At 37.8% G+C, this 26596-nt stretch overlaps 1 protein-coding gene across 1 annotated transcript in view; it reads left to right on the top strand.

Annotated features, from left to right (window-relative positions):
- The first annotated feature begins 237 nt into the window (after window positions 1–237).
- The window catches only part of MID1 (midline 1), a 329175-nt gene continuing 302816 nt past the window's right edge, over window positions 238–26596 (top strand). The window contains exon 1 of the mRNA XM_043501596.1: window positions 238–377. The gene's annotated coding sequence lies outside the window, so the exon portion shown is untranslated. The remainder of the gene's footprint in view (window positions 378–26596) is intronic.

The following is a 26596-nucleotide window of genomic DNA, read 5'->3' as shown; positions in this document are numbered from 1 at the left end:
AAACTACATGCATTCAAACCGTCTGGTATTTGTGGAGTTAACTAACTTAAACCTATTTCCAATTAGCTTCTTACACCCGGTATGCAATGCTTGTTCACCTATATAAGGAAACATGTTATACTGAAATGAGCTTGGCTGGTTTTTAGTCTGACTGAGAGAGACAAGTAAGCACACACCCTGGAGAGTGGGAGTGATCAGTAGGCTGGACAGAGCACAGCTTCCTGAATCAAACTGACTACAGTCCAGCTGATCTTGAGAAAAACAGCACAAGCCAGGCAACAAAGCACCCTACTTGGAGGAACTATCAACTTAAAAAAACAAACAAACAGAATTTCAGGAAAAGAACAATAACTGACAGTATAAAAATGGAGAAGCAGGTAAGTCACTTTCATTTTAGAAGTGGCCTTGTTAGAATGAGGAGGAAATCAGAGTGCTACTATTAAGTCTTGTTCTTGTATCTCGTTCAGTCCTAAAACGGCTTGCACATTTTAGAAATACTTCTAGACAATTTATGCCTCTTGTGCACAGTAACATCTGTGTGGGGTAATTATTTTAGTTTATCTGACTTTCCATGTGTTCCTAATTTGGATACACCTTTCTTTACCAAAGAGATTATCAAAGTTTCTTATCTTTGATGGAACACAGATGCATGCTGAAACTGTGGAAATAAAGCTAGGATGCTTTGATTAACTGTCTGAATCTCTGCAAACTGCAGAATGCAAAATTTCTAATATGCACACACTAAAACCCCTTATTTTTAAGGTTTAGTGCATTTTTTTAAAAAGTGAAATATCTCTTCATTCCGTAGTTTCTAGTATACTTCATTTTGATTGGTATGACTGGAGCTTAGTCAGCACAGCTGAAATGTTCTTGCTCGCTGTACATGGAATAGGGGGATACCTGCAATAATAATAAGCACAAGTTACTTACAAATAAGCCTGGTTTGGTCTTGCTAAACTTGTAAACAAAACTTGTTCTCCTAAAAGAAAAGTTGTCAAGGTACAAAACAAAAATGTGGATTGCTTAGGGAACATTTACAGATTCTGATAACCTTTACAATAGACTGATTTGAATCCAGAGAGCAAAAGAGTTCTTTGAAGAATATCTCAGTAAGAATGACATTAAAAGTAGAAATCTGAAACAATATGTTTCAATAGACTTCTAATTGTATATTGTTGTACAGTACTTCAGGACAGTCAATGTTAAAATGCAGCTAGTTGTAGAACTTCCTTTAAATTCTATTGCACTGATGATACAAAAATTACAAATGAAAGTTTGGTTTAACTGATCCCTCTGAGAGGTACCTTCCACAGAAGAATACCGTGTACAGAAAACTTGACAGAAACAGGTGCAGACTTTGTTTTTAGGGTGATTTCATTTCTCTCATTCTGATGGTTCACTGTCATATGATTGCATTGCACTAAGCTTTGACTGATAATCTCGTCACAACAAATCTGCGTTAAGAATTTAATTGGTATGTCTATATCTTTCCTGGGAGCCAAAATAGCAAACAAAATTACATTAATATTTCTAAAAATTTAGAAGATTTTTAAGAAGTTGATCACACTAGAAACAATCAGGGTAATTTCAAAATGTTGCAAGATTTAATAATGTATGCCTAACAGTAAGCAGTTATATTGCAAGCTCCTGTAATGTAATATTTCCTGGCTAAAACATTCATTCGTGATAAGGAATTGGCAATGTTAAAATTCACTTATGCTAATTTAGTTTTTCATTCATAAATATACAGGATATTTCTAAACTCCTGACCTTCAAAGTGATATATTAATGGGAGTTACATACATAAAACAGCAATGCTGTATCTTCAGTATAGTATTTTTACAGGATCATCTGCAAGGAAAGTAGATAGTGAGTTCTTAGACATGGGCCAACATCTGAACATACCATGTTATCCTCCTGAAATATCATTGGTTTCGATGGAACTCGGCAGCAATAGGGAGTCTGGGAATGGAGGAACAGGAGCAAAGACTGTGGCTTCTGAACTTCACTCACCTCACCTCCCACCCCATCTTTGCTGGCTTCAGTTTATGGTACCTGAAGAAACTCTATATTATTATGCCTCAGGTAGGGTACAAGATAAGAGATTTTATCAGGGATATTTGTAAATAAAATAGAAGCTTTAAGAACAGGAGAAACAAATGCCAAGATAAATACACACTCTTAATCCATTGGATTCTGTTCTGTCTAGATACTTAATGGTACTGATCTGAATACCTCATAATCATTAACAGAATTTACCTTTACAACACCCTGGGAGGTTGGGATGTTTTACTGCCATTTTACTGTTGAGAACTGAGGCACAGGGTATTTACTTATTTATATTATTGTAGCACCTAGAGCCTCAGCCAGACCAGGATCCCATTGTACTAGATGCTGTTATATAGATGCAGATCAAACAGTTCCTAGATTAAGTGATTTACCTAAAGTCACAAGAAATATCTGAGGATGAGCTGGGAAATGAACTCAAGTCTCCTGCATCTCAATCCAATGCCCTATCCACAAGATCAGAGTTTCTCAATTGTGAGGGGGGGAAGGAGGTGCCTGTCAAATTTTATAGGGGTGCAAAGCACATCACAACACCATTCAAATTTGGCCCGACCATCCCTCAGTCACAACAGAGGAGCAGAGGAGCAACCGGTATAAATTTGAGCAAGTGACATGGGGCCTCCAAGTTTAAAAACAAAAAAATACCTCCCCTTCCCCACACAAAAAAGCCAGAGATGTGGGATGTGGTTCAAACAAGGTTGAGAACCCCTGCACTAGATCACTCTTCCCTCTTAATCTACTCTGCCTGAGCCCCTTATCTGTAAAATGGGCATATTTCTTCACACATCGATAGACAGAAACATTCTCTCTGGATGATATGCAAGTAAAGTAATCTTGGAAACTGGGAACACCGCCCTGTACAATGTGGTTAAATAGTGCTTTCACTGCCAATGAGCTGTATGTAAGGAACTCTACTTTTATATTTGGTTAAACTGGTTCCAGCAATTTTTTTGGTCCATGAACCCACAAAATGGGGGCGGGGGAGGAATCAATCCCACAAACCCACGATATTTATGGCATTTGGGTCATGAGACAATATTTCTGCCATTTTATATGTGGAGCAGCTGGCAGTAATGGGTGAGGGTCTTTTGGGAAGCAATTACCTTGAGATGAATAAATTATATAGCCTTTCTTCTTGATACTTTTCATCAGTAAATATGTATTTTTTTTAAAATGAGTTTTGCCCACATAGTAGAACACTTCCATTTTAATACTCCTTGAAATACTGAGGAAAAGTTTCCACTTTAAATGGTTGGTGGAGAAAAAGCTATAAATTTGTTTTCAAGGTTAATTCCAGGTTAAATAATGTAATTAACTTCTACAGGGTCTTTGGATCTGTGTCAATTTTAATTGTTTAACTCCAAGGAAAATAATGAAGTACACTGATGATGTTCAGTCTAAAGAAATGTCAGATTTACAGATGCACATATTGAATCTAAGCAAAGGTGTTGTGCCCCAACAGGCCTTCTGTGTGTATGTATGTACTTATAGCACCATCTTTAGTTGTCTAAACATGAGGACTGAAGTGAAACAGAACTCTGATTTGACAGTCCGAGTTTTAACAGAGAGGACTGAGTTTGAAATTTTTGTTCACATTTCAGAGCTGTGAAGTTATTACTCTCTGACAAAGGCTTTGATTACTTAGACAAAAACGATTTTGCTTGGTTCTGAGTGAAACATTGCTGAAGCATTAAATTCAGGAGTGTTCTTATCCATTTGTGGTTTTAGCAAATCAAGTGTTAACTTTAGAGCTGAGGCTGTTGGATGTAGTTATCATGACACTTTTATTGTAAAAGAAAAGTTGAATATGGAAACTAATATTTCTCCTTCTTTAATCCATGAACTATAGTATTTAAGGATATTTTTTAAAGTTTCCAAGGTAAATAAACTAGAGTTGACTGTTCACCTTGCAACAATAGACACCCTGTCTATTTCTTGATTAAACAGGTTTTTCATGGCCACTGCTTTGTTTATTTATTTTTACTTTTTAAATTTTTCATGTAATTGGGATTGAGAGCTCCTATGCATTAGCAAGTAGAGGCTGTGCACATCACATTTCCATTTTGATATCTTAATACTTTTTCAATAAGAAAACTCAAGACTTTCAGAATGTAACTAGAGAGCCAGCAATAATAGATGAGCATGCTGTGCTAATTGTGTGCTCCCTGTAGGGTTTTGTTAAAGGTTTTACCATTCTATTACGTTATCGTTTTCTAATGTAAGCATTTTATATGGCATGTGTGATTTCATTGCCCTTAAGTGACCTAAGTAAATTCCTTTTTTCCCCTGAAGCATATGCCTAATTGAAAAGAACCGTCAGCAGTTGCCGAGCTGCAAGCAATATCTCTAGGAATAGCTTGAAGAGAGACAGGTGTCAAAAGGGTGGGGTCAAGTGGGACAACATTTATAAGAACCTTCTGCAGATCCTGCATTGAGTCATTGTTAGGATTAATGGTAATGAAGAAGTGTAGGCAGGGCATATTAGTTTAGCTGAAGAGAAGACAGCAGCTGCCTCAAGATTAAATATATAGATTATATTTTCTGAAAGGGCATCTGTTTTGGTTTTTTACTTCTGCTGTCCTTGCTGCTCTATTTAGGAAATTTAAAATGCAACTCAAAATCTGTATATTTCATAGAGCAACTGTTGTTCTAAAATCCTAAAGCCCCACGTGGCTGTGTGGAACCTCTGCATTCATAAATGTAGTTATGAAGAACACACAGCGCTGCAACCTAAGATTGAAACATTGTGTTCCCTCTTGGAGGCCTTATGTTGCTTTTACAGTGCCAGCTGCTCTGAGTGCATGTGTTTTAAGAGTCATGCAAATGAAGGACAATCTCAAGCTGGGGAACAGCCTTTCTCTTCCCTGATCAAGAGACATAAAATTATCAGATGATAATAAATCATTGGTCAATTCTGCTTAGAGGATTAAAAAATTAATCTCGGTTTAAAGTACTTCCATGAAGTCTGCTCAAATTTTATATTTATTGATCACAACTTTAACATGCTTGATCAGGTCAAAAAAAATCAGTACTTAAATTTAAGAAGGTTAAAAACCAATGGTCCTTGCAGGCACAAACACAGAGCCTGTATCATATAAGATGTGACACATCATTCTATTAGCCATTCTGTGCTATTTGTCTGTCTTGGAAAGTTCAGAAAACCACTAGGCTGAAAATGAAGGCTAGGAATGTCTCTGCCAATGGACTATGGATAGTAAATTAGCTCAGCGCGTCTGTCTTGTGTTATCTGTCAAATAGTCTGCTTTAGGTAGGCTTGTGCTATTGATTTATTTGTTTCTGTATTTATTCCAGGCTATATTTCAGTAGTACATGTCAGAATTTTAGTTTTGGAATGCTTACAACTTTGGGCCTGATCCTGAAAGATGCTGAGCACCCACAACTCCCATTTCAGGCAACTAGATTTATAGGTGCTGTGGCCCTTAACAGGCTGCATCTGCCTGGTTTCTTTTAGAACAGTATTTCCTGTTGTGTTTTATTTTTTGCTAAATTAGTCAACACTAAATCTAATTTTTGGTGCTGTGCCCAGTGATTGAGAGACAAGGCTGTGTTGTTGATGCAGAGGTTTGTTTGTAATACAGTATTTTATAGGGGGTTGGTCATTTTCATGATAAATTCCTGGTTCAGCGAAACACTGAAAGACAAAAGAGCTATATTTCCAGGAAACATCTCTGTCATCAATACTGACGTCAATGGGACTTAAGCACAAGCATGTTCTTAAACATTTTGCTAAATTGTGGCCTCAATCAACAAAATCAAGATCTTTGTCCTCAGACTTTTATGCTCTTTGTACAGTATATCAGGACTAGGGGAACAGATTACTTTTGAAATCAGTTTTAGCCAGTAGGACTTCTTAATACAAAACTCAGCATTTTCACCTTATAGAATGAAACATTTTCAGTGGTTTTAGGTTTTGCACTATTCTTATTCCTGGACTCACACCCATTGGTAGTAATTGTGGTGGCCCTTAATATAAAGAATTAGGGTGAAGGCCTAATGGAAGTGGGCAGTTTCTCTTATTAGATGTGATTAATTTTATTTGCAGGAAGTGTTTGTATAATTTCAGCTTCATTTAAAACCAGCTGAGGTTACTTTCAGGAATAATGAAACAAGAAATTTGGGGATACTGTAGTGCAAAGTTCCAGTCATTCCTACAGGTTGAGAACAGTCTTGTTTTGTAATACAATAGATATATGCAGCATCATATTCAAAGGGTCTTGACTTGTGCCCAATGAGCTTCCACTGATGTGTGTTCTCAGCGCTGCTGGGTTTCCTGCAGTTCTGTGTGGTAACTGCCTAAACTTGGAGGTTCCATTTGAAACCCCATGTCAGGATCCCTGAGGGGTATATTTTTTTGTACTTGTATCATATTCCTATGTATTAAAAACTGATTGTTCTCCTAATATGTGAATTCTGTAACATAAGTCATTATTTTTACTGTACATTTTTATCTTAGTCTGTCTCTAATTTCTTAGTCTGTTTGAAATTCAAACCTATTTTATCTGAGGACTTTAAGTATTAGCGATTAATTATAAATTCTTACCTTAAGAATGGAAATATGCCACAAAGAGGTTTGGGAATATCTTATTGGTTGTTTATTCAAAATTAGGCAGCTGCACTTAAAACTCTAGTGGGCAATTCTGAATATGTTGTGTTTTGCCTTTGATACAATGCCATTCCTCCTCCATTAGTTCAGCGCTTAGACTGCAAACATCTGTTTGCTTTTATTGCACATGTGTTACGTAAGATGTTCTGTTTCTGCATGATGTAAGTCACTGGAATTTACTGAAACATATGATTTTTTTTATTCAGTAAACCTTAAAATGTGCCAGTAAATTGACTATCCTAGATAATGACATATACAGACATACATATAGAAGGAAAAGCTGATGCTCAGTGTCTGTGTAATCAACAATATTACACTTTCCTGTTTTTAAAAACAATTTGTAAACATTCATGTGATTGTCTATAAAAAAAATTGACCTAAAACTGGGACACATCCACACAATCAGATGAGAGTGGTCAAAACTGAGGATATAGAAATGCACCTGACTTAATTACATTTCAGAAAACAAAATGACAAAATCTATAGACCCTCATTCTAGAATCTTGCTATGTTCACAGAACAAAACAGAACATATGAATGTATAATATACAGTAAATGCATTTTCAGGTGATCATGGCTGTATACGACATATTGCCTTTTGAACAAATTGATAAATTAAACAGTAATAAGTCACCAGGACCAGATGGGATTCACCCAAGAGATCTCAAAGAACTCAAATATGAAATTGCAGAACTACTAACTGTGGTATGTAATCTATCGTTTGAATGAGACTTTATACCAGATGACTGGTAGATAGCTAATTTGATGCTGATTTTTAAAAAAAGGCTCTAGAGGCTATCCTAGAGGCAATTACAGGCCACTAGGCCTAACTTCAGAACCACACAAATTGGTTGAAAGCTATAGTGAAGAACACAATTATCAGATACATAAATTAACAGAATATGTTGGGGGAAGAGTCAACATGGCTTTTGTGAAGGGAAATCATGCCTCATCAGTCAATTAGATTTCTTCAAGGGGGTAAAAATTGTGTGGACAAGGGTGATCCAGTGGATATACCATTCTTGGACTTTTAGAAAGTCTTGGACAAGGTCCTTTACAAAGGGTTCTTAAGCAAAGTAGGCAGTCATGACATAAGAGGGAAGGTCTTCTTATGGATCTGTAACTAGTTAAAAGATAGGAAACAAGGCGGCGTAATAAATTCTCAGTTTTCACAGTGGAGAGAGGTCCCCCAAGGATCTGTACTTGGACCAATGCTGGTCAACATAGTCATAAATGATCTGGAAAAATGAGTAAACAGTGAGGTGGAAAAATTTGCAGATGATACAAAATTACTCAAGATAGTTAAGTCCAAAGTAAAGAGTTACAAAGAGATCTTACTAAACTGGGTGACTCAGCAACAAAATGGCAGATGGAATTCAATATTGATAAATGAAAAGTAATGCACATTGGAAAAAATAATCCCATCTATGCATCTAAAATGATGGGTATAAATTAGCTGTTACCACTCAAGAAAGATCTGGGAATCATCATGGATAGTTCTCTGAAAACATCTGCTCAATAAGCAACAGCACTAAAAAAAAGATAACAGAATGTTAGGAACCATTAGGAAAGGAATATATCATAATGCACTATATAAATCCATGGTATGGTAACACCTTGAATACTGCATACAGTTCTGGCCACCTCATATCAAATAAGATATATTTGAATTGGAAAAAGTTCAGAGAAAGGCAATAAAAATGATTAAAGGGTGTGGAACAGCTTCCATATGAGAAGAGATTAAAAAGACTGTGACTGTTCAGCTTGGAAAAGAGATGATCAAGGCGGGGTCTGATAGAAGTCTGTAAAATCATGAATGTTGAAAGTGAATAAGGAAGTATTATTTACCCCTTCCCATAACACATGAACCAGGGGTTAACCAAGGAAATTAATAGGCAGCAGGTTTACAACAAGCATAAGGAAATACTCATTCATAGAATGCACAGTCAACCCATGGAACTCATTGGCAGGGTATGTTGATTGTGAAGGCCAAAAGTATAACTGGGTTCAAAAAAGAATGAGAAGTTCATGGAGAATAGGTCCATCAATGGCTATTAGCCAAGATGGTCAGGGATACAATCCCGTGCTCAGGGTGTCCCTAAGCCGCTGACTGCCAGAAACTGGGACTGGATGACAAGGGATGGATCACTCGATAAATTAATCTGTTCTGTTCACTCCCTGTGAAGTATCTGTTGGAAGACAGGATACTCGTCTAGATAGACCATTAGTCTTGATCCAGTATGGCCATTCTTATGAAACATTATCTGGATTCTGAAACAAGTTTCTCAAATGATCTCAGTAACTTCGGTTCTTTCAACAATCTTCTTTCTATCAGACTTCTTGAAGCTTGGTTCTAATGTAATGCACTCAACATTGCTAAATTGCATAACTTAATTGTTTACTTTAGGTTACAGAAAATATAACCCTTTGTAGCAGATTAAGCTTATGGCTATCAAGCAATTTAAAAAAATCAGGAATAATCGCGCAATTAAAAAATGAATCACAATTAATTGCATGATTAATCACACTGTTAAACAATTATAGAATACCATTTATATATTTTAGATGTTTTCTACATTTTCAAATATATTGATTTCAGTTACAACACAGAATACAAAGTGTACAGTGCTCACTTTATATTTATTTTTGATTACAAATATTTGCACTGTAAAAAAAAATATTTTTCAATTCACCTAATACAAGTACTGTAGCGCAATCTCTTTATCATGAAAGTTGAATTTACAAATGTAGAATTATGTACAAAAAAAACTGCATTAAAAAATAAAACAATGTACAATTTTAGAGCCTCCAAGTTCACTCAGTCCTACTTGTTCAGCCAATCACTCAGAGAAACAAGTTTGTTTACATTTGCCCGCTTCTTGTTTACAGTGTCACCTGAAAGTGAGAACAGGCATTCACATGGCACTGTTGTAGCCGGCGTCGCAAGATATTTACATGCCAGATGTGCTAAAGATTCATATGCCCCTTCATGCTTCAACCACCCTTGCCGAGGATATGCGACCATGCTGATGACAGATTTTGCTCGATAACAACCCAAAGCAATGCAGAGAGATGCATGTTCATTTTCATAATCAGATGCCACCAGCAGAAGGTTGATTTTCTTTTTTGGTGATTCGGTTCTGTAGTTTCTGCATCGGAGTGTTGCTCTTTTAAGACTTCTGAAAGCATGCGCCAAACCTTGTCCCTCTCAGATTTTGGAAGGCACTTCAGATTCTTAAAGCTTGGGTTGAGTGCTGTAGCTATCTTTAGAAATCTCACATTGGTATCTTCTTTGCATTTTGTCAGATCTGCAGTGAAAGTGATCTTAAAATGAACAACATGTGCTGGGTCATCATCCGAGACTGCTATAACGTTAAATATATGGCAAAATGCAGGTAAAACAGAGCAGGGGACATACAATTCTTCCTCAAGGAGTTCAGTCACAAATTTAATTAACATTTTTTTTTAACAAGCGTCATCAGCATGGAAGCATGTCCTCTGGAATGGTGGCCGAAGCATGTGAATGTTTAGGGGCATATGAATGTTTAGCATATTTGGCATGTAAATATGTTGCAATGCCAGCCACAAAAGTGCCATGCAAATGCCTGTTCTCAATTTCTGGTGACATTGTAAATAAGAAGAGGGCAGCATTATCTATTGTAATTATAAACAAACTTGTTTCTCTTAGCAATTGGCTGAACAAGAAGTAGGACTGAGTGGACTTGTAGGCTCTGAAATTTTACATTGTTTTGCTTTTGAATGCAGTTAAGTACAAAAAAAATCTAGATTTGTAAATTGCACTTTCACGACAAAGAGAGATTGCATTACAGTACTTGTATGAGGTGAATTGAAAAATGCTGTTTCTTTTGTTTTATCGTTTTTACAGTGCAAATATTTATAATAAAAAATAATATACACAGAATACAATATATATGAAAATGTAGAAAAACATCCAAAATATTTAATAAATTTAAATTGGTATTCTATTATTAACAGTGCAATTAAAACTGCAATTAATCGCAATTAATTTTTGAGTTAATTGTGTGCGTTAACTGCGATTAATCAACAGTCCTAGTTATTATGTTCGTGATGTAATTTTAAATGGCTCTCACTATGTTAGCCTCAAATGCCTTGCAGTTTTAGTTCTTTATCTCCCTATCTGTTTGTGTAACTCAAGCATAACTAAACTAGAATGCATTGTTCATCCACTGGAGAATGAAAGAATCAAAGCCTAATTAGAAAAGGAGAATTTGAAAGAGGACAGGTCAGTTGAATCATCAGCTGCATAACCTTTTATTTGCCTACCAAGAACTTGAAAGTATTCAGAGTTCTGGTAAGAGGCCACAGAATTTCAGAACTGGAAGTTTCCTTAGACAGTTGAGTCTGTAAAAGGAATTGAAGGTACTGCTGTGACCTTGAAAATTGGAACAGGTTATTTTTTGTCCTAAACTGGCTTTAGGGAATTAAAGAGTTGATCTTTCCTGAGACTCACATTTAAATTGTTGGTATGATGCATATGATTCCCAGCAGATTGTGATGTCTACTGAGGCCTCTTTAGTCATTCCAAGGTAAATTATTTTGGATTGGCACTCTGGAACTTTAACTGATTATTTTTATGTTAGACTATTACACAGTTATCAGTATCAAGTTTAACGCGCAGAATTCCTTGCAGCTACCTGGCTTTTAGTAACAAAGGATGCAGAGTTGCCATGAAAAAATGCTAAACCTAGGATAAATGTTACAAATTAGTGAGAACATTCACACATCTATTGACATGAAAACAGTCACCATGTATAATTCAGTCCAGAATATATAATTTTCCCCTGTTAAATGCTAATTAAGGATTGTGGCATAGGTAAAGAACATAACAATGCAATATCTGTAAATGTAAGGCAAGCATGAGAGTAACCACATGTACATTATGTCATTCCAGGAGAAAGATGTGTTGTCCTCTATGGTATTTTTAACTTTCATGTCTGAAGTGTGGGGGAAGAGTTGTATGACAAGGTCCTTCTAAGAGAACACTGAGCAGAACTGGTTGTTGCTTAGAATGTAATATTGATTTGGCATGATCAACAAATGAATACTCAACATATCGCCCATGGTTATGTTGCAGTGTTGAGTCATTGATCAGTATGGATCAATGCTGCACTCCATACTGCAGTATCCATTAGGTGTGCTCTGGGAATTACAGGCGTTATTTCTTGAACAGTTAGGTTACAAATTCGAGTCAATGATCTCAGAAATAGCAGATAATAAACAAAGAAATGGAAATGAGATTGATTTCTTTTGCATGGTACTTTCCATAACCTTACCTTCACGAGTCAGTATTTTTGAGATAAATAATTGCAGTTAGATTGGATAAACTGAATCCCTAAATAAGGATGGTCTTTGTTAGGAGTGTAATCAAGAGCAGTAAAATGTCAAGGCTTTGTATGTGTACATCTTCTCTTCTAAAATTGGCCAATACGTAGTCTTTATACTAACAGATATCTGTCTAATATTTAGATATTAGATAGCTATTTTGTGATATCAAACCACAAATCTATCTGTCAAGGTGGGATCATATTATGGATTCTGAGCACCTATATCTTAATTCTTTATTTGTTTGTAGCTGGGAATAATTACTTTAACAGATTTCTTTTTAGTGAATTTTGTACTTGTAAAAGATGCAGTCTCACAGCCCTGGAGTCTGAAGTATTTTATTTATCCACAGAACAGATATAAGTACAAGTAGAAACTGAATAGACTCTAGTCCTCCCTTCTATCCTGTTTATGTGACACATTTACATCATGGTTGGGGAGGAAAAGGTAATTCATTCTTAATATTCACTCAGTCTTTGGCCTAATTGCTGGGACTGCCAACACCGATTCCATGGCTTGTGTGATGAATTTCCAAAAGGAACTGGATTCAGAACACCAGCTCATTATAGTGTTGCCATTAAATGTTGTTAAGCAATTAAAATTTAATTGCTGTCTCTCTCACAGTGATCTCTGACATTCTGCAGTTATTTTCTATTGTAAATTTAGGAAATGATGCAGTATGTCGGATAACAAATGTTGTAACAGTTGGCAAATGTTCACTTTTGAATGGCAGCCATTTCCTTTCACTTATTGCTGTTTTGGATCAGAACAGATTACGTTTTACCTTCAGTGTGTATGGCACTTACTAATTTCTAAGATGTGACTGAAGCTCTGCATCTAAAAATATTTTGTAAACATTAAATTGAACCACGCTATTAAAAATTCAACAATTACGTGCAACTGTACTTCCATATGTCTGCTCAAAGCCAGCTTTTAACATTTTGCCTTTAGACAAATTCTCTTTAAAGTTCTTGGACAAGTTAAATCCCAAGCTAAAATTTGTTTGGAAGATGATATTTTACTAAGCATGGTTTAGTAATTCTCCTAGATCAGAATCAAATCAGTAGTTTTTAGTATATTTGTACTGAAGACAGATCTCAAACTAAAAACCTATTAGAACACATGACAAATCCTCTTGTCTGGAGATATTCAAAGATGACACCAATATTCAACAAAAAGGGGTGACTTTAGCCATCTCCTGAAACTATAGACTCTTATGCTGAACTTGTGAAATTACCTTTATTCCCAGATGGAGCAAATCATAGCATTTGCTAAATCAGGGCCCAATCCCTGTTTCCATTTAAATTAATAAGAGTTATACTTCTCACTGGCTTAAAAAGGAGCAGGATCAAGCCCTTAAAATAAATCTGGGATAGATTTAGAAGAAGACTCTGTATCTGCAATGGATTTTTAGAAAACCTTTAAATAGACATGTAGTGGTTGCACAATTCACATAGCAATGAAAAACTCCTATTTAAACCTATCATATAAACATCTGTAGCAGGAGGTGTGAATGGATAAAGAACTTGATAAAAAGTAGAAGAACAAAGAAAAGGGTAATTTTCAAAAGTAGCCAAGTGACTTAGGAGACAAAGTCCTATTAAAGGACAGTGAGATTTAGGATCTTCAGTCTGTTAGATACTTTATAATTTTACCCAAAAGGATTAAAGGAGTTACATCCCTATATCTATTGGAATATCCCATAGAATTAGATAGGGATGAAGCAATAGGACACTGCCCGGACGCAGTTAGTTTGAATAGCATGTAGAATCCAAAGGCTGGGACCATTTGTAAGCAGCCTGATAACTTGTCTCTCTATCAACAGCAGAGGTTGGTTCAATACAAGATATTATCTCTCTCACCTTGTCTTGCTAATATCCTGGGGACTGACATAGTTACAAGTACACGATATGCAGGCTGGTGACTGTCCAGGAGAATTCATCCTGGGCTGTACCATAGTGTATTTTAAAATAAAAGAAAACCTTAGAACGTTAGGGACATTTCAGAAGCATCAGGACTATTACAGCATAGAATTGTCTTCCAAAGGAAGTGATAGAAGCTCTATTGCTTCAGTCACTTGGAACTGAATTGTATAAAGCACTTTAGAATATACTTTATACAAACCTGCACAAATTGAGGGATAGACTTGATATGACCTAGCTGGGAGAGTGGAGTGGAAGGGGGCAGTTTCCATCTATAATTTCTATGATGCATGTCTTGACAAATGTGCAAAGCTCATAAAGGGAAGTTTGCATTCTTACAGAGATCAGTATGAGTTGCACTTTTGCCACAGAGCAGAAACACTCACTTCTTCCTGCTACCTAATACGCCACCAGCATTTCTTCCTCTGCACTATTTCTGTGTAATCAGTCTTAACAAAACAATCCACCAGAGTCATAGCTATCTCTGTGTGACACAGAGAACATGATTCTATTTGGAAAGTGTTTCTGCTTCTACTAATGCGACTAGGAGAGCTAGAAGATACTGTGCTCTAGGTGGATAACATGGGAGGATGAGTTTCATAATTAACTAATGGAGGGAAGATAGCTGTTTGAATGAACATAATGGGTTCCCAGCCTGGTTGGCATCTAGGTGAATACTTATGGACATATTTTATATAAGATGTCATAGTCACCAGACAAATTGCCCCTCTGAGCCTTCCTTGTCTCTCTCAGTGCTCACCCCCACCCTTGTCTCAGTCCTCAAGTCATCACTAGGTCTTGGGGTAGATTCCTGCAATTCTCCCTCTCTTAGACTAGGCCCTGCATGCAGTCCCCATGTGCACCAATTTAATGTCTAGATGCTTCTTCACATTGTTTCTTCTGGGAGCAATGATGGTGGTGATCAGACAGCCAAAGTATTATTTAATAGAGCAAAAGCATTTAAGAGAAAAATAAACTGTATGCCTGTCCAGCCTACCAGGCATCTAATTATCTTCCACATGCAGACTCTGGAAGGTCTAACTTTGTTTACATTCGTCTGAAGAGTTTCTCTCTGTGTCAGCTTTCTCCACGTTCTAGCTCATTGACCATTCCTTCCTGCCTTTGCGAGTGTCACTTTAATGCTTTGATAACCCCCCACCGCCTCTCCTTCATGGTAATCATGCTTCCACCTGTGATGTGGTAACTCTCAGCTTTGGCAAAACAAACTTGTTGGAGGCAGAAGGTAGGATCTCTGAAACCAATAGCCTCCCTCATTGTCTTTCAGGTGTATACCTGGATGCTCTTAGCTGGGAAGCCATTGTGTTGCCTTCTTGTTCAGTTGCCATTGAATTCAAGCATTTCAGATGTATATATTAAATGTTCCATTATCCCCAATGTAAGTTATGTCAATAAATCAGACAGCAAAGTCCACCATAACCCACCATAGTTATGAAGTAATTTTACCTCACTCACCAGGTCACATAGTGTTCCTGAAGTTGTTACATCTCAGGGTTCTTAAAGTATTATATGGAAGTGCCACAACTGTCACATATGGAAGATTCTATTGATAAATAGTTTATAAATGATTAGTAGAGGTTGCATACAATTTTCAAAATACCCCAGGCCCATTTTCAAAAGAGCCTAAGTCCAGTGGGACATAAGGAAACACAGAAAAAAGGTTTCAGAGTAGCAGCCGTGTTAATCTGTATTCGCAAAAAGAAAAGGAGTACTTGTGGCACCTTAGAGACTAACCAATTTGTTTGAGCATAAGCTTTCGTGAGCTACATGCATTCGATGAAGTGAGCTGTTGCTCACGAAAGCTTATGCTCAAATAAATTTGTTAGAGATAAAAGGGAGATAAATTATGGAGGATACTGAAATGGACTGTCTAGTAGACAAGAACAAGTATCTAAGGCCCCAGTCATGCAAACACTTACACAAATGCTTAACTGTACTACCTTATGTAGTCCCACTGAAGTCATGGTAGTACAGTTAAGCAATTGTGTAAGCATTTGCAGGATTGGGGCCTTAGATATGATTCAGGCTGCAGTAGGAAGCCAGCAAAGGGACTTGGACAAGGGCTGAAGAGACCATCACAGAAGCTAGCTAGATGACTTTTTGTCTCTGAATTTTTAACAGATGGCAGGGAGCCTCTAATTGATGACTGATATTTTCAGTTTATGTTGTCGACCAAGAGGAGAAGCGTGTGAAGTCTCACTGCAAGGAAGCAGAAAGTGTGAGTCGGGAATACCTTACAGATGCTACCCTTTCACTTTATTCTTCATACAGGTTTTCTGAGACGGGGCCCAAAATGTTTTGATAGTGTTAAAAACCCACTCCCCTCCCTTTACTCATCACAGTGTGTTCAGCATTTTCATGCAAGGTTTGAAGTGGAATGTTGTAAAGTTATATGCTTAGTCTGTAAAACTCTGGATTCTGTCCAACAGACCATTTTTACATGGCCTGTATACTTTTTAGACAAACAGGAATTGTACTAGGGTGCAAGAATTTAGACAACTGATGCATTCTTTAAAATAATTACAAGTTGGCCTGCTGCCTTTGAAATGAGTAGAAGAGCCCCCAAAACCCCCCTCCAGTGGAGTCTAGGAATATAGTTGTGGCAAAAACAATTGTAAGTGCCTTTAAATTAATAAACGTTAAAGGTACATTTTGTTTTCTGACACATTATAATTCCTTTTTAATTAATTTGCCATCCACACAAGGTAGGTGAGGGAACTTAAAATTTCTGCAACAAAATACATGTACTCTGTGAATAAAGTGTTAATTTTTAAATGAAAATATGTCGTGACATTTTTTCTATAGTGGTAAAACTAGCTTTTCAAGTCCATGACACCCTTTTCATGATGAAATTGATTCAGTGATGTGCTACCAAAATTTTAATATAGGATTCCTCAGAAATGTTCTGCCTCAGACAGTGATATGTATGATGGTCTCCAGGAAAAGCACTCTTTCATCTCCTTGCAAAGATATGAATTATTCTTCCTCCCTGATGATACATTTTTCCATCACTATCCCCATCTTCCAGCTCAATGCCTCTTGATACTTCATTCTATCCCATTCCCTGCACCACAAAGAAATGCCTCTAGATGCCAACCCCTATCAAGCATCTGTTCCTCACAGCAGTAGTGGTGGCAGCAGCAAGTGAATTGTCCAGTGGTCTTTGTTGACAGCAATAGGGGTGGATAACTTGTCCGGTGGTCTTTAGCTGTGGAATGGTTGGTCAGGTGAGGAGTGGATCCCTTCTGGTGGCAGATAGGGAATAGGTCTCCTTTTAGCTCTTGAGGTGGGTAGGTTTCCACTCACTTCTGTTAGGAAGGGGAAAGTGTGAATCCTCCACAGTTGATGTGGAGAGTATTAATGGAAGAGTGGGTCTCTGTTAACTGGTGTGGAAAGTTGGGTGTGGAGCAAGTCCCTCCTGGTACATGGGTGAAGAAACATGTTTCCAGGCTCTCTGCCAATATCAGGTCTTCAGGCTCAGGACAGGGAACAGGTAGGAAATAAGATGAGGGGTGGATGGCAACAGCTATAGGACTCCTACTTTGTGCAGCAGCAGGTTGACCCCATCTTCTTTCTTCCTCCTTCTGTGCTGCAGCAGCAGCTGTGGAGACAGGAAGGTTAAATGGGTGTGTCTTCTTTGTGGACCTAAAGGCACTGATGGGGGATACACAGGAGTTCCCCTTGCAGTAACTGTCATGGTTGCAGTCAGAATGTGCCTACCCAGAGTGAGCTGAAAATTTTAATAAGAGTCAGCTTTAGTATTCTGGCATTTTGTCACTTCTCCTCCAAATGCAAGCAATTTCTTACCACTGTAATCATACCATATTGCACTGGGCTGACTGAAAAGCCTAGCAGGGTGATTGGGCTACAGTCCAAATGCAACTGACTTGTTTTATATAAAAATTATTTGTGGGATAGAAGCTTTATATCCTCCCTAGTCTCTGGCTGTGGAAATGGAGCCCCCAACTGCATACTCCTTTATAATCCTAGCAGTCACTTTTCATTGATTTACTTTTTCATGACTGTCTTCACAGGGAAAGGGACTAGAGGGCTCTTTTAAAATTAAAATTTAGCTTTTCCTTTAAAGGGACCGAAATCTGACTCTGTTAACAAGGGACTCACATGAGTGCTCACTGACTTCAATTTATTTGAGTTTTACTTCCAATTTTTTCTTTCCTTCTATCTATTTTTAAGTAAAGAGATCCTAGTTACAACCACATTCCTGGAATGGGATCAGTGCTGAGGTCCTTGTGTAACAGCCTTTCAGGAGCAAACCTAGATAAGTAGTTTGACTCGGATAAGCATATATGAGCAGGGCAGGCTAGCTTTAGCCTGTTTGCACTGGGATTAGAACAAAGACAATGGGGGAGAAAAGTTTGAAAGCATTTTCTTCAGGGTTGTATTATAGATTGTTTGCTGATTTGAGAGCATTCTTCAGAACATTGTCAAAGACAAGCATTTCTTTTCAAGCTTGGAAAGCAAACCTTGTGAATTTTTCATGGTTCCTTCTTTAGTGGTTTCTTTAAGTTCTTTTAATCAAATAGTTGTGAATGATAGAATTATGTTTTTAATTATTTTTATGTAAGAATTTTATAGTAACAGAGCTAGGGCCAAATGATCTCTGGATGCATGATTTGAACTGAAGTAAATGGAAGTTGTGCATCTGTAGCCAAAGACAGAATGTCATTTAGTGCATGAAAAAAAATGTAGTTTGATGTTTTTCCCCTCCCCGCATATCTAGATGTATATCTTGCTTTACTTTTGTATTGGGTAGCGAGGGAATTCCATCAAATTGAATCAATGGGGAGTCCCTTACTAAGGTATGATACATGTAGCTGCTATCTTGTGTTAAAGATAAACAAAGTTGGTGAAAATGCAGTTTTAATACACAATTATTGAGAAAGTGACAAATACAAAAAAGATGTAATTATGGAAAAATGATTCAATCAAATCAATATTTATAATAAAAATACATTTTCTGTTAATATTTTAGTAGCAGTGTTATGGAACCTCCTGATATAGAGCAAGTAAAACATTAAAAAAATGTCAAGCCTTACAGCATTTCAGCAGCAAAGACCTAACTTGGATCAGATAAAATGACACTGTACAGTAAAGTAAATGGATTGAATTACTGCACTAATAAAAGGGAAACTGTGGTACAGTAGTTTTGCTCAGCCACTGGATTTCACAGGTGCTTAAACCACTGTGGGATAGAATAACTATATTGTAAATATAGTCATTATATTTGCAATTAGCTGCATTTTTCTGTGAAATGTGATAAATCAAGGAATGGAATTTGTCAGGCATCAGTTCCCTAATGGAAAGAAGAAAAAAGCCTCACAGCTAAAATCACCATTTTTTAATGTTAATGTTTTCACTCAAGTCACAAGAGAAATATTACAGTCCAGTTCATAGACTGAAGCTTTTTGATTTTTATTTGCATTAATTAGAATAGGTTTATTATGTAACCAGATATTTTGGCAACACCTATGCCTTTATTGTGTATTTTCCACAAATCTGCAGCTCCTTGTGAAGTGTGGCACTTTGTCACAATCACTTGGTGCAATCTGATGTCTTCCTCGCTGATTGGGGAGTTTATAGTTGATAGCTAGTGGAAGAAGCATTTGCCAGTTATTCTACAGGTGTATTATTCTCCATGGGTAGCGGAGTTTTTTTCTTACAGTGTTAACTATGTTTTTCCTGGAAATAGTTATGACTGCATAGCCCATTTGTTGTTAAAAATTCCATAATTCAGGATTCTACACCTCTGTAATACTGCATGAGCGAATTTATGGTAACTAACTGATATAGGAAACCATAGCCACCCTGAGATTTTTTTTCTCCCATTAAATAAAAAAGCATGGTGGATTTAAATTTTGTGATAATTTAAAAATATAAAAAGGAAATAGTTATTAGGTGATGGACATTAAAGTCCTGATCCAACTCCCATTAACTTCAGTGGGAAGTTAGATCAGTCCCTAAAATGCAAACACAAATGAAAATAGAAGTACGGTAGCTACAATTAACTTTTGCTGTCACCAAGATGTGACAGATCTGCCTTCGGCTGCACATTCAGTTCCTATCTAAATAACTGACTTTGAATGCAGATCATGCATCCACTGGCGGTTACCTTCTGTGTGCTTAGCAATTTTTCTGTGGTGGATGCAAAAGCTTAAAGGGGTATATTTTCCCCTCTAGCCACATGTATAAAATTCACTAATGTTAACATGTCAGCTGAGCACGACCAATGAGGTAAAAAGAGACCCCATAATGAAGCAAATCCAAATGATGTGCATGTGGGTTATTTTTTTATACTTTACAACATTAAAATCCTTCAGAGATCACTCCCTTTCTGCCACAGAACATATTTCTCTTGGAGGACTAGATTCCAAAACTGCTAATGCCATGAGGATCATATTTCTTTTACTCTGTCTTTTTGTGAGAAACCCCCTTTGGAAGTTGAGCAATGAAATTAGAGTGGAATGTAGCCCTCTTAAGGGCCTAGCTCATGCTGCCCAGTTCTTTATAAAGAGAATCTCTCTCTCCTGCATGGAAATACGTGTCAGTCATCTATGCAGCATAGTTTCCCTCACTCTGGAGAGTATTCATTTGTTCCAAGGTCAATGCATGGGAAGCGGGAAGAGCCCAGGGCTATATTATCTCTTTGCTGGAATCCATTCAGGGGCCCCAGAGCAGTCAAGGCCAGAGTAGTGCAGTTCCATGAAATCCCTTTTGCCAGAACCCAGGGAATTAGTACAGAGGTCCAAGGGATGTGCTGGCCGCCCTTCTCGCAGCCCCCATTGGCCTGGAGCAGCGAACTGCGGCCAGTGGGAGCTGTGATTGGCCAAACCTGCAGACGCAGCAGGTAAACAAACTGGCCCGGCCAGCCAGAGGATTTCCATGAACAAGCAGCAGACCGGCTTTGAGAAAACTGCAATACAGACTTCACTGCTTGAATATAAAACATAGGAGGAGTCAGTCAACAAGCAAGTGTGGTTGGGGTTGGAATTTCCTGCTATCCTCTGTAAGAACAAGTTTCCATTTTGTTTGAATCTGAGTGATATCCAAATATTATAAGACAACAAACATTAACTATTATCTTCATGCTAAAGCAACTCCGAGGTGAATATAAACAGTGATTGTTTAGAGACCATCAATTAAACTAAGATGTATTTACAGCAGGTGCCACAGAGATAATGGAATGAATGTAAAGAGAACTTTATAGCCTCATAGCTTTAAAACAATTAGGGTTTTTGATATCATGTTTACTGGGAAAAGTACTGAGATGATATTCAAGACTTGTGCTACTTTATGAAAGGTTTACAGTTTAACAACAATTTGCAGACATCAGGTAAGAACTGCTAAGTCGTGGGAGCTTTTACCCTGAAGAAAGATTTATTTATAACTGCAGTAATTATTAAAATGACACTTGAACCTAGAGCCAGAAGTTCAGATGCTAGATCTTTTCTAACCTATGATTAGATTAGATGTGATTTGTTTTAAAATAATATATGTTTTAAGGTAACCTTTTACTATATGCATTTGGAATACAGTATAGCATCTAGAGGCCCTCATTGAGTTTGGGGTCCTGTACGTACATATAGTCGCTGTTCTGAAGAGCTTGCAATTTATATAGACAAGACAGACAAAGTGGGAGAAATGGAAGCGTATATTATCCCCATTTTGCATATGGGGATCTGAGGCACAGAGAAACAGGGCTTGAGATTTCCAAAGCACGCTAGGGCACTTAGCCTCATGACTCATTGAAATTAAACCTACAATGCCCTGTCCAAGGTCACAAAGGAAACTGAACCTTCAACTCCTGCATTTTAGTTCAGTGCCTTAACCACAGGACCAACCTTTTGCTGACATTAAAAGCAGTTCCTTTAAAGGATTTCTAGCCCCTTGATTTCTGCCCAGGCATGCTGTATTACCAGGTGCTTAACAGTGGAATGAAGGAGAATCTTGGATTTTAACCTGAAATGTCCCAGCTCATTCAACGAGCCAGTGTCACAAATTATTTGATGTTCCTGTACCTTGGTCAACTTAGCTATCAGATTAGGTAAATAGAAACAGGACTTCACTGAGAACTAGATCCTGTATCTGAGCTGACCTATCCCTAAATAAATAAGCTACAAGATAAAGTTAACTATTTCTAATCGTGGTGTGGCCCATTTCCTTAAACAAGGGTTTTGCATCAGGATTTTAGTACACATGAAACTTAGCTTTTTTTACATGATTAAACTGTTATTAATAATACTGATTGTGCTTGATGCCACATAAAACATAGAAGAGACATGGCCCCTAGCCCCAGGGAGCTTCCAGTTGAAATAGAGAAACAATATAATTCAGGCACAGAGCACTGGGTGACACTACTTGTGCACATGTGGGGAAACAGGATTCCCTGGGCCAGATTCTCTCCTGTGCTAGAATTCCACTCAGTGTAGAAACGGGGCAAGAGAGCCATAAGGGATCCAGTTATTGCTCCCTGATTCTCAGGGCTAATTCCAGCCCCAGGGAGACCTAAAGCAGCTTCTGGACAGCTCTCAGTTTCATGATTGGTGTAGGGTCTTTTAGTGAAGTCTATGCCAGTAGAGGAGCAGCATAGTAGAGAACATCTCTGGGACACCCCTTCTCTTTACGACCCCTCCAACTCTGAGAGAAGGAAGTGGTCAGGTGAAGGACTTAGTTTCAGCACACTTGCACCACCCGGGAGTTTGCCTCCAACAGGATAATTCTCTGTTGGGCATTTCAGGATGAATTATACCTCCTTTGTGCCACCTGATTGTTGCAAAGATGAGTAGCTTTGTAGGGAATCTGGCCTTCTCTGTACATTTCAGGTCTGAAAGATCTCTAGTTTGAATTTGCTTTGTCGTCTTAACTCCTGAGTTTGACAATATATCCACTTGTCAATAGGGAAGCACCTCATTCAGCCAGTTAACAGTCTGATGTAGGCCTGTAAAAATTCCTCCTTCTCCATCTCTGCCTAAATGGCAAATTCAGAGCTTGTTGTTCACCTTTCTATACATTCAGCTGCCACTATCTAGTTTGAAAAACAACAGCAACAAACTGCTCTTCTCTTCCACATTTAAAGGAAGCCATAACATTATCACTGTAGTGAAAGACACCCAGTTACAGTTCAAACTTTGCCGCTGCCCAATAGCCATAACATAGATGGCAAACCCTAGTGGGATTACAGCATTCTGATATTTACTGTGAGAAAATAATCTTTCGTTAGATTTATGCTTCTAGTGATACGAGGAAGTCTGAGCTTCCTGCTGACGGTTAATGAAAACTGGCATGTGCAATACAGGATACCAAAGTTTGAGTTCATAAACAAATTCATTTCCTGCTTTACCATCTATTCCTATACTGATCATATAATCACAGAATATCAGTGTTGGAAGGGACTTCCGGAGGACATCTAGTCCAACCCCCTGCTCAAAGCAGGACGAACCCCAACTAAATCATCCCAGCCAAGGCTTTGTCAAGCCGGACCGTAAAAACCTCAAAGGATGGAGATTCCACCACCTCCCTAGGTAACCCATTTCAGTGCTTCACCACCCTCCTAGTGAAATAGTTTTTCCTAATATCCAAGCTAGACACCGCCCACTGCAATTTGAGACCATTGCACCTTGTTCTGCCACCACTTAGACCAGTCTAGATCCATCCTCTTTGGAGCCCCCCCTTCAGGTAGTTGAAGGCTGCTATCAAATCCCCCTCACTCTTCTCTTCTGCACACTAAATAACCCCAGTTCGCCCAGCCTCTCCTTGTAAGTCATGTACTCCAGCCCCTTGATCATTTCTGTTGCCCTCTGCTGGACTCTTTCTAATTTGTCCAGATCCTTTCTGTAGTGGGGAGCCTAAAACTGGATGCAGCACTCCAGATGTGGCCTAACCACTGCTGAATAAAGGGGAATAATCACTTCCCTCGATCTGCTGGCAATGCTCCTACTAATGCAGCCCAATATAACATTAGTCTTCTTGGCTACAAGGGCACACTGTTGACTCATATTCAGCTTCTCGTCCACTGTAATCCCAAGGTCCTTTTCTGCAGAACTGCCACTTAGCCAGTTGGTCCCCAGCCTGTAGCAGTGCATGGGATTCTTCCATCCTAAGTGCAGGACTCGGCACTTGTCCTTGTTGAACCTCATCAGATTTCTTTGGCCCAATCCTCCAATTTGTTTAGGTCACTCTGGACCCTATCATTACCCTCCAGCATATCTACCTCTCCCCCACAGCTTAGTGTCATCTGTGAACTTGCTGAGGGTCCAATCCATCCCATAATCTAGATCATTAATGAATATGTTGAACAAAACCGGCCCCAGGATCAACCCCTGGGACACTCTGCTTGATACTGGCTGCCAACTAGACATCGAGCCATTGATCACTACCCATTGAGCCTGACAATCTAGCCAGCTTTCTATCCACCTTATAGTCCATTCATCCAATCCATACCTTTTTAACTTGTTGGCAAGAATACTGTGGGAGACCATATCAAAAGCTTTGCTAAAGTTGAGGTATATCACATCCACCGCTTTCCCTATATCCACAGAGCCAGTTATCTCATCATAGAAGGCAATCAGGTTGGTCAGGCATGATTTGCCCTTGGTGAATGCATGCTGACTGTTCCTGATCACCTTCCTCTCCTCCAAGTACTTCAAAATAGATTCCTTGAGGACCCGCTCCATGATTTTTCCAGGGACTAAGATGAGGCTGGCCACTCCGTAGTTTCTGGATTCTCCTTCTTCCCTTTTTTAAAGATGGGCACTATAATTGCCTTTTTGCAACCATCTGGGACCTCCCCCAGTTGCTACGAGTTTTCAAAGATAACAGCCAATGGCTCTGCAATCACATCAGCCAACTCCCTCAGCACCCTCAGATGCATTATATCCAGCCCCATTGACTTCTGCATGTCCAGCTTTTCTAAATAGTCCTTAACTGGTTCTTTCACCACGGAGCGCTGCTCACCTCCTCCCCATACTGTGCTGCCCTGTACAGCAATCTGGGAGTTGACCTTATCTGTGAAGACCAAGGCAAAAAAAGCATTGAGTACTTCAGCTTTTTCCACATCATCTACCACTAGGTTGCCTCCCCCATGCAGTAAGGGTCCCATTTTCCCTGACCTTCTTGTTGCTAACATACTTGTAGAAACCCTTCTTATTACCCTTCACATCCCTTGCTAACTGCAACTTAGTATTGAAATACTCCAAGGATTAAGAGAGTGCCCACTGTTGGTTATATTAACAGCTGCAGATAAAGTTTTTCAGTGATGTTATCCCAATTCTTCCTTGGGAGGAAATAAATCGTTCATGGTGGAGGTATGTGGTTAAGTCCTAATACATTAACCAGGTATTGAAAGCAGGCTGAGGATCATGAGAGAATTGCCAGATTTTTAAACTGTTGGGCTGGTAAAATTTCTCAAATTTCATTCATCCAATGAAAAATTGCATTATCTTAAGGGATAGTACATATGAGACCATGTAGATCTTTACCCTTATTTAATATATACATTCATTGACTTAGAAAAATAGATCTGTGTTTCAGTCAAGCATAAATTGAATGGATAAATCATATCCTTAAATGGATAAAGTTTATACTGAACTTTTATTTGTAAATTAGTTTTTAGTTGGCCAAAAACTGCCCTACCAATTTTGTTCTTATATTTGTCTTCAGAAATCGACATATTTCTTTGTTTGTCATAAATAAATGTTTCATTGTACTTTTATCTAATAATTTAAAAAATTATCAAAAATGCCAATCCTCAAACTGTCAGATGCTGGACATCACTAATAAGCAACCCTGAAATAACAAATCAGTGTTCCCATGTGTTATAGGGGAAAAGAGTTAAGAGCAAAACAGTTCAGTTTCATGCTTTCAATATGTTTAAAACAATGGGTGTAAAAAAGAAAAAAACAAAGAGAAAGAAACTTGACAAATGTTGACAGCAGCCTTTGAGCTTTCAGAAGCAAATAAACGGTTAACTGTTCCATAAACATATAGGGCCACAATCTGCCATGAATGCACACGTGGATTCCCTCTGAAATCAAAGAGAGTTCTCCCTAAAAATTGATTTATGATTTCATATAAAATTGACAGTTTATATGTAAAAAAAAATCCCATGTGAACTTACAAAATGTGTTGAATAACATAAGTACCGTTTTCAATTTTAAAATTCCAACCTCAGCAATTTTATTTCTTCAAGTGCCAATTTATTTCCTCTTTCACAGACATACTTTCTTTAATTCCTCCTCTACTAAAATGAGTAGTGCAGGGCTTTAAAAACTATGATTAAAATAATCTCAGAATTAGTTTCCTGGCATGATTTTTATTTAAATTGTAGAGGAATTTTTAATGGTTCTTCCACTGAGAAGTTTATTTCTAATGCATTTTCTTTATACCTTTTACATCAGTCAAGCATTCTTTTCATTTACATAATTAACTTAAAGTATCTTCTTAAGATAGCGTTGGATATTTTTTAATACAAACAACATTTAGTTTATTTATTAATGCTCAAACATTTTTTTTAACCAATTGAAATTAAAATAACATGATGGCACTTGATCTTATAAAAAACAAAACATATCTGCTTATTTAGGAC

This window comes from Dermochelys coriacea, chromosome 1 (genome assembly GCF_009764565.3).
Source record: "Dermochelys coriacea isolate rDerCor1 chromosome 1, rDerCor1.pri.v4, whole genome shotgun sequence".
Taxonomy (NCBI): domain Eukaryota; kingdom Metazoa; phylum Chordata; order Testudines; family Dermochelyidae; genus Dermochelys; species Dermochelys coriacea.
The sequence above is the reverse complement of the archived record's forward strand: the minus strand, read 5'-3'. Positions and strand labels throughout refer to the sequence as shown.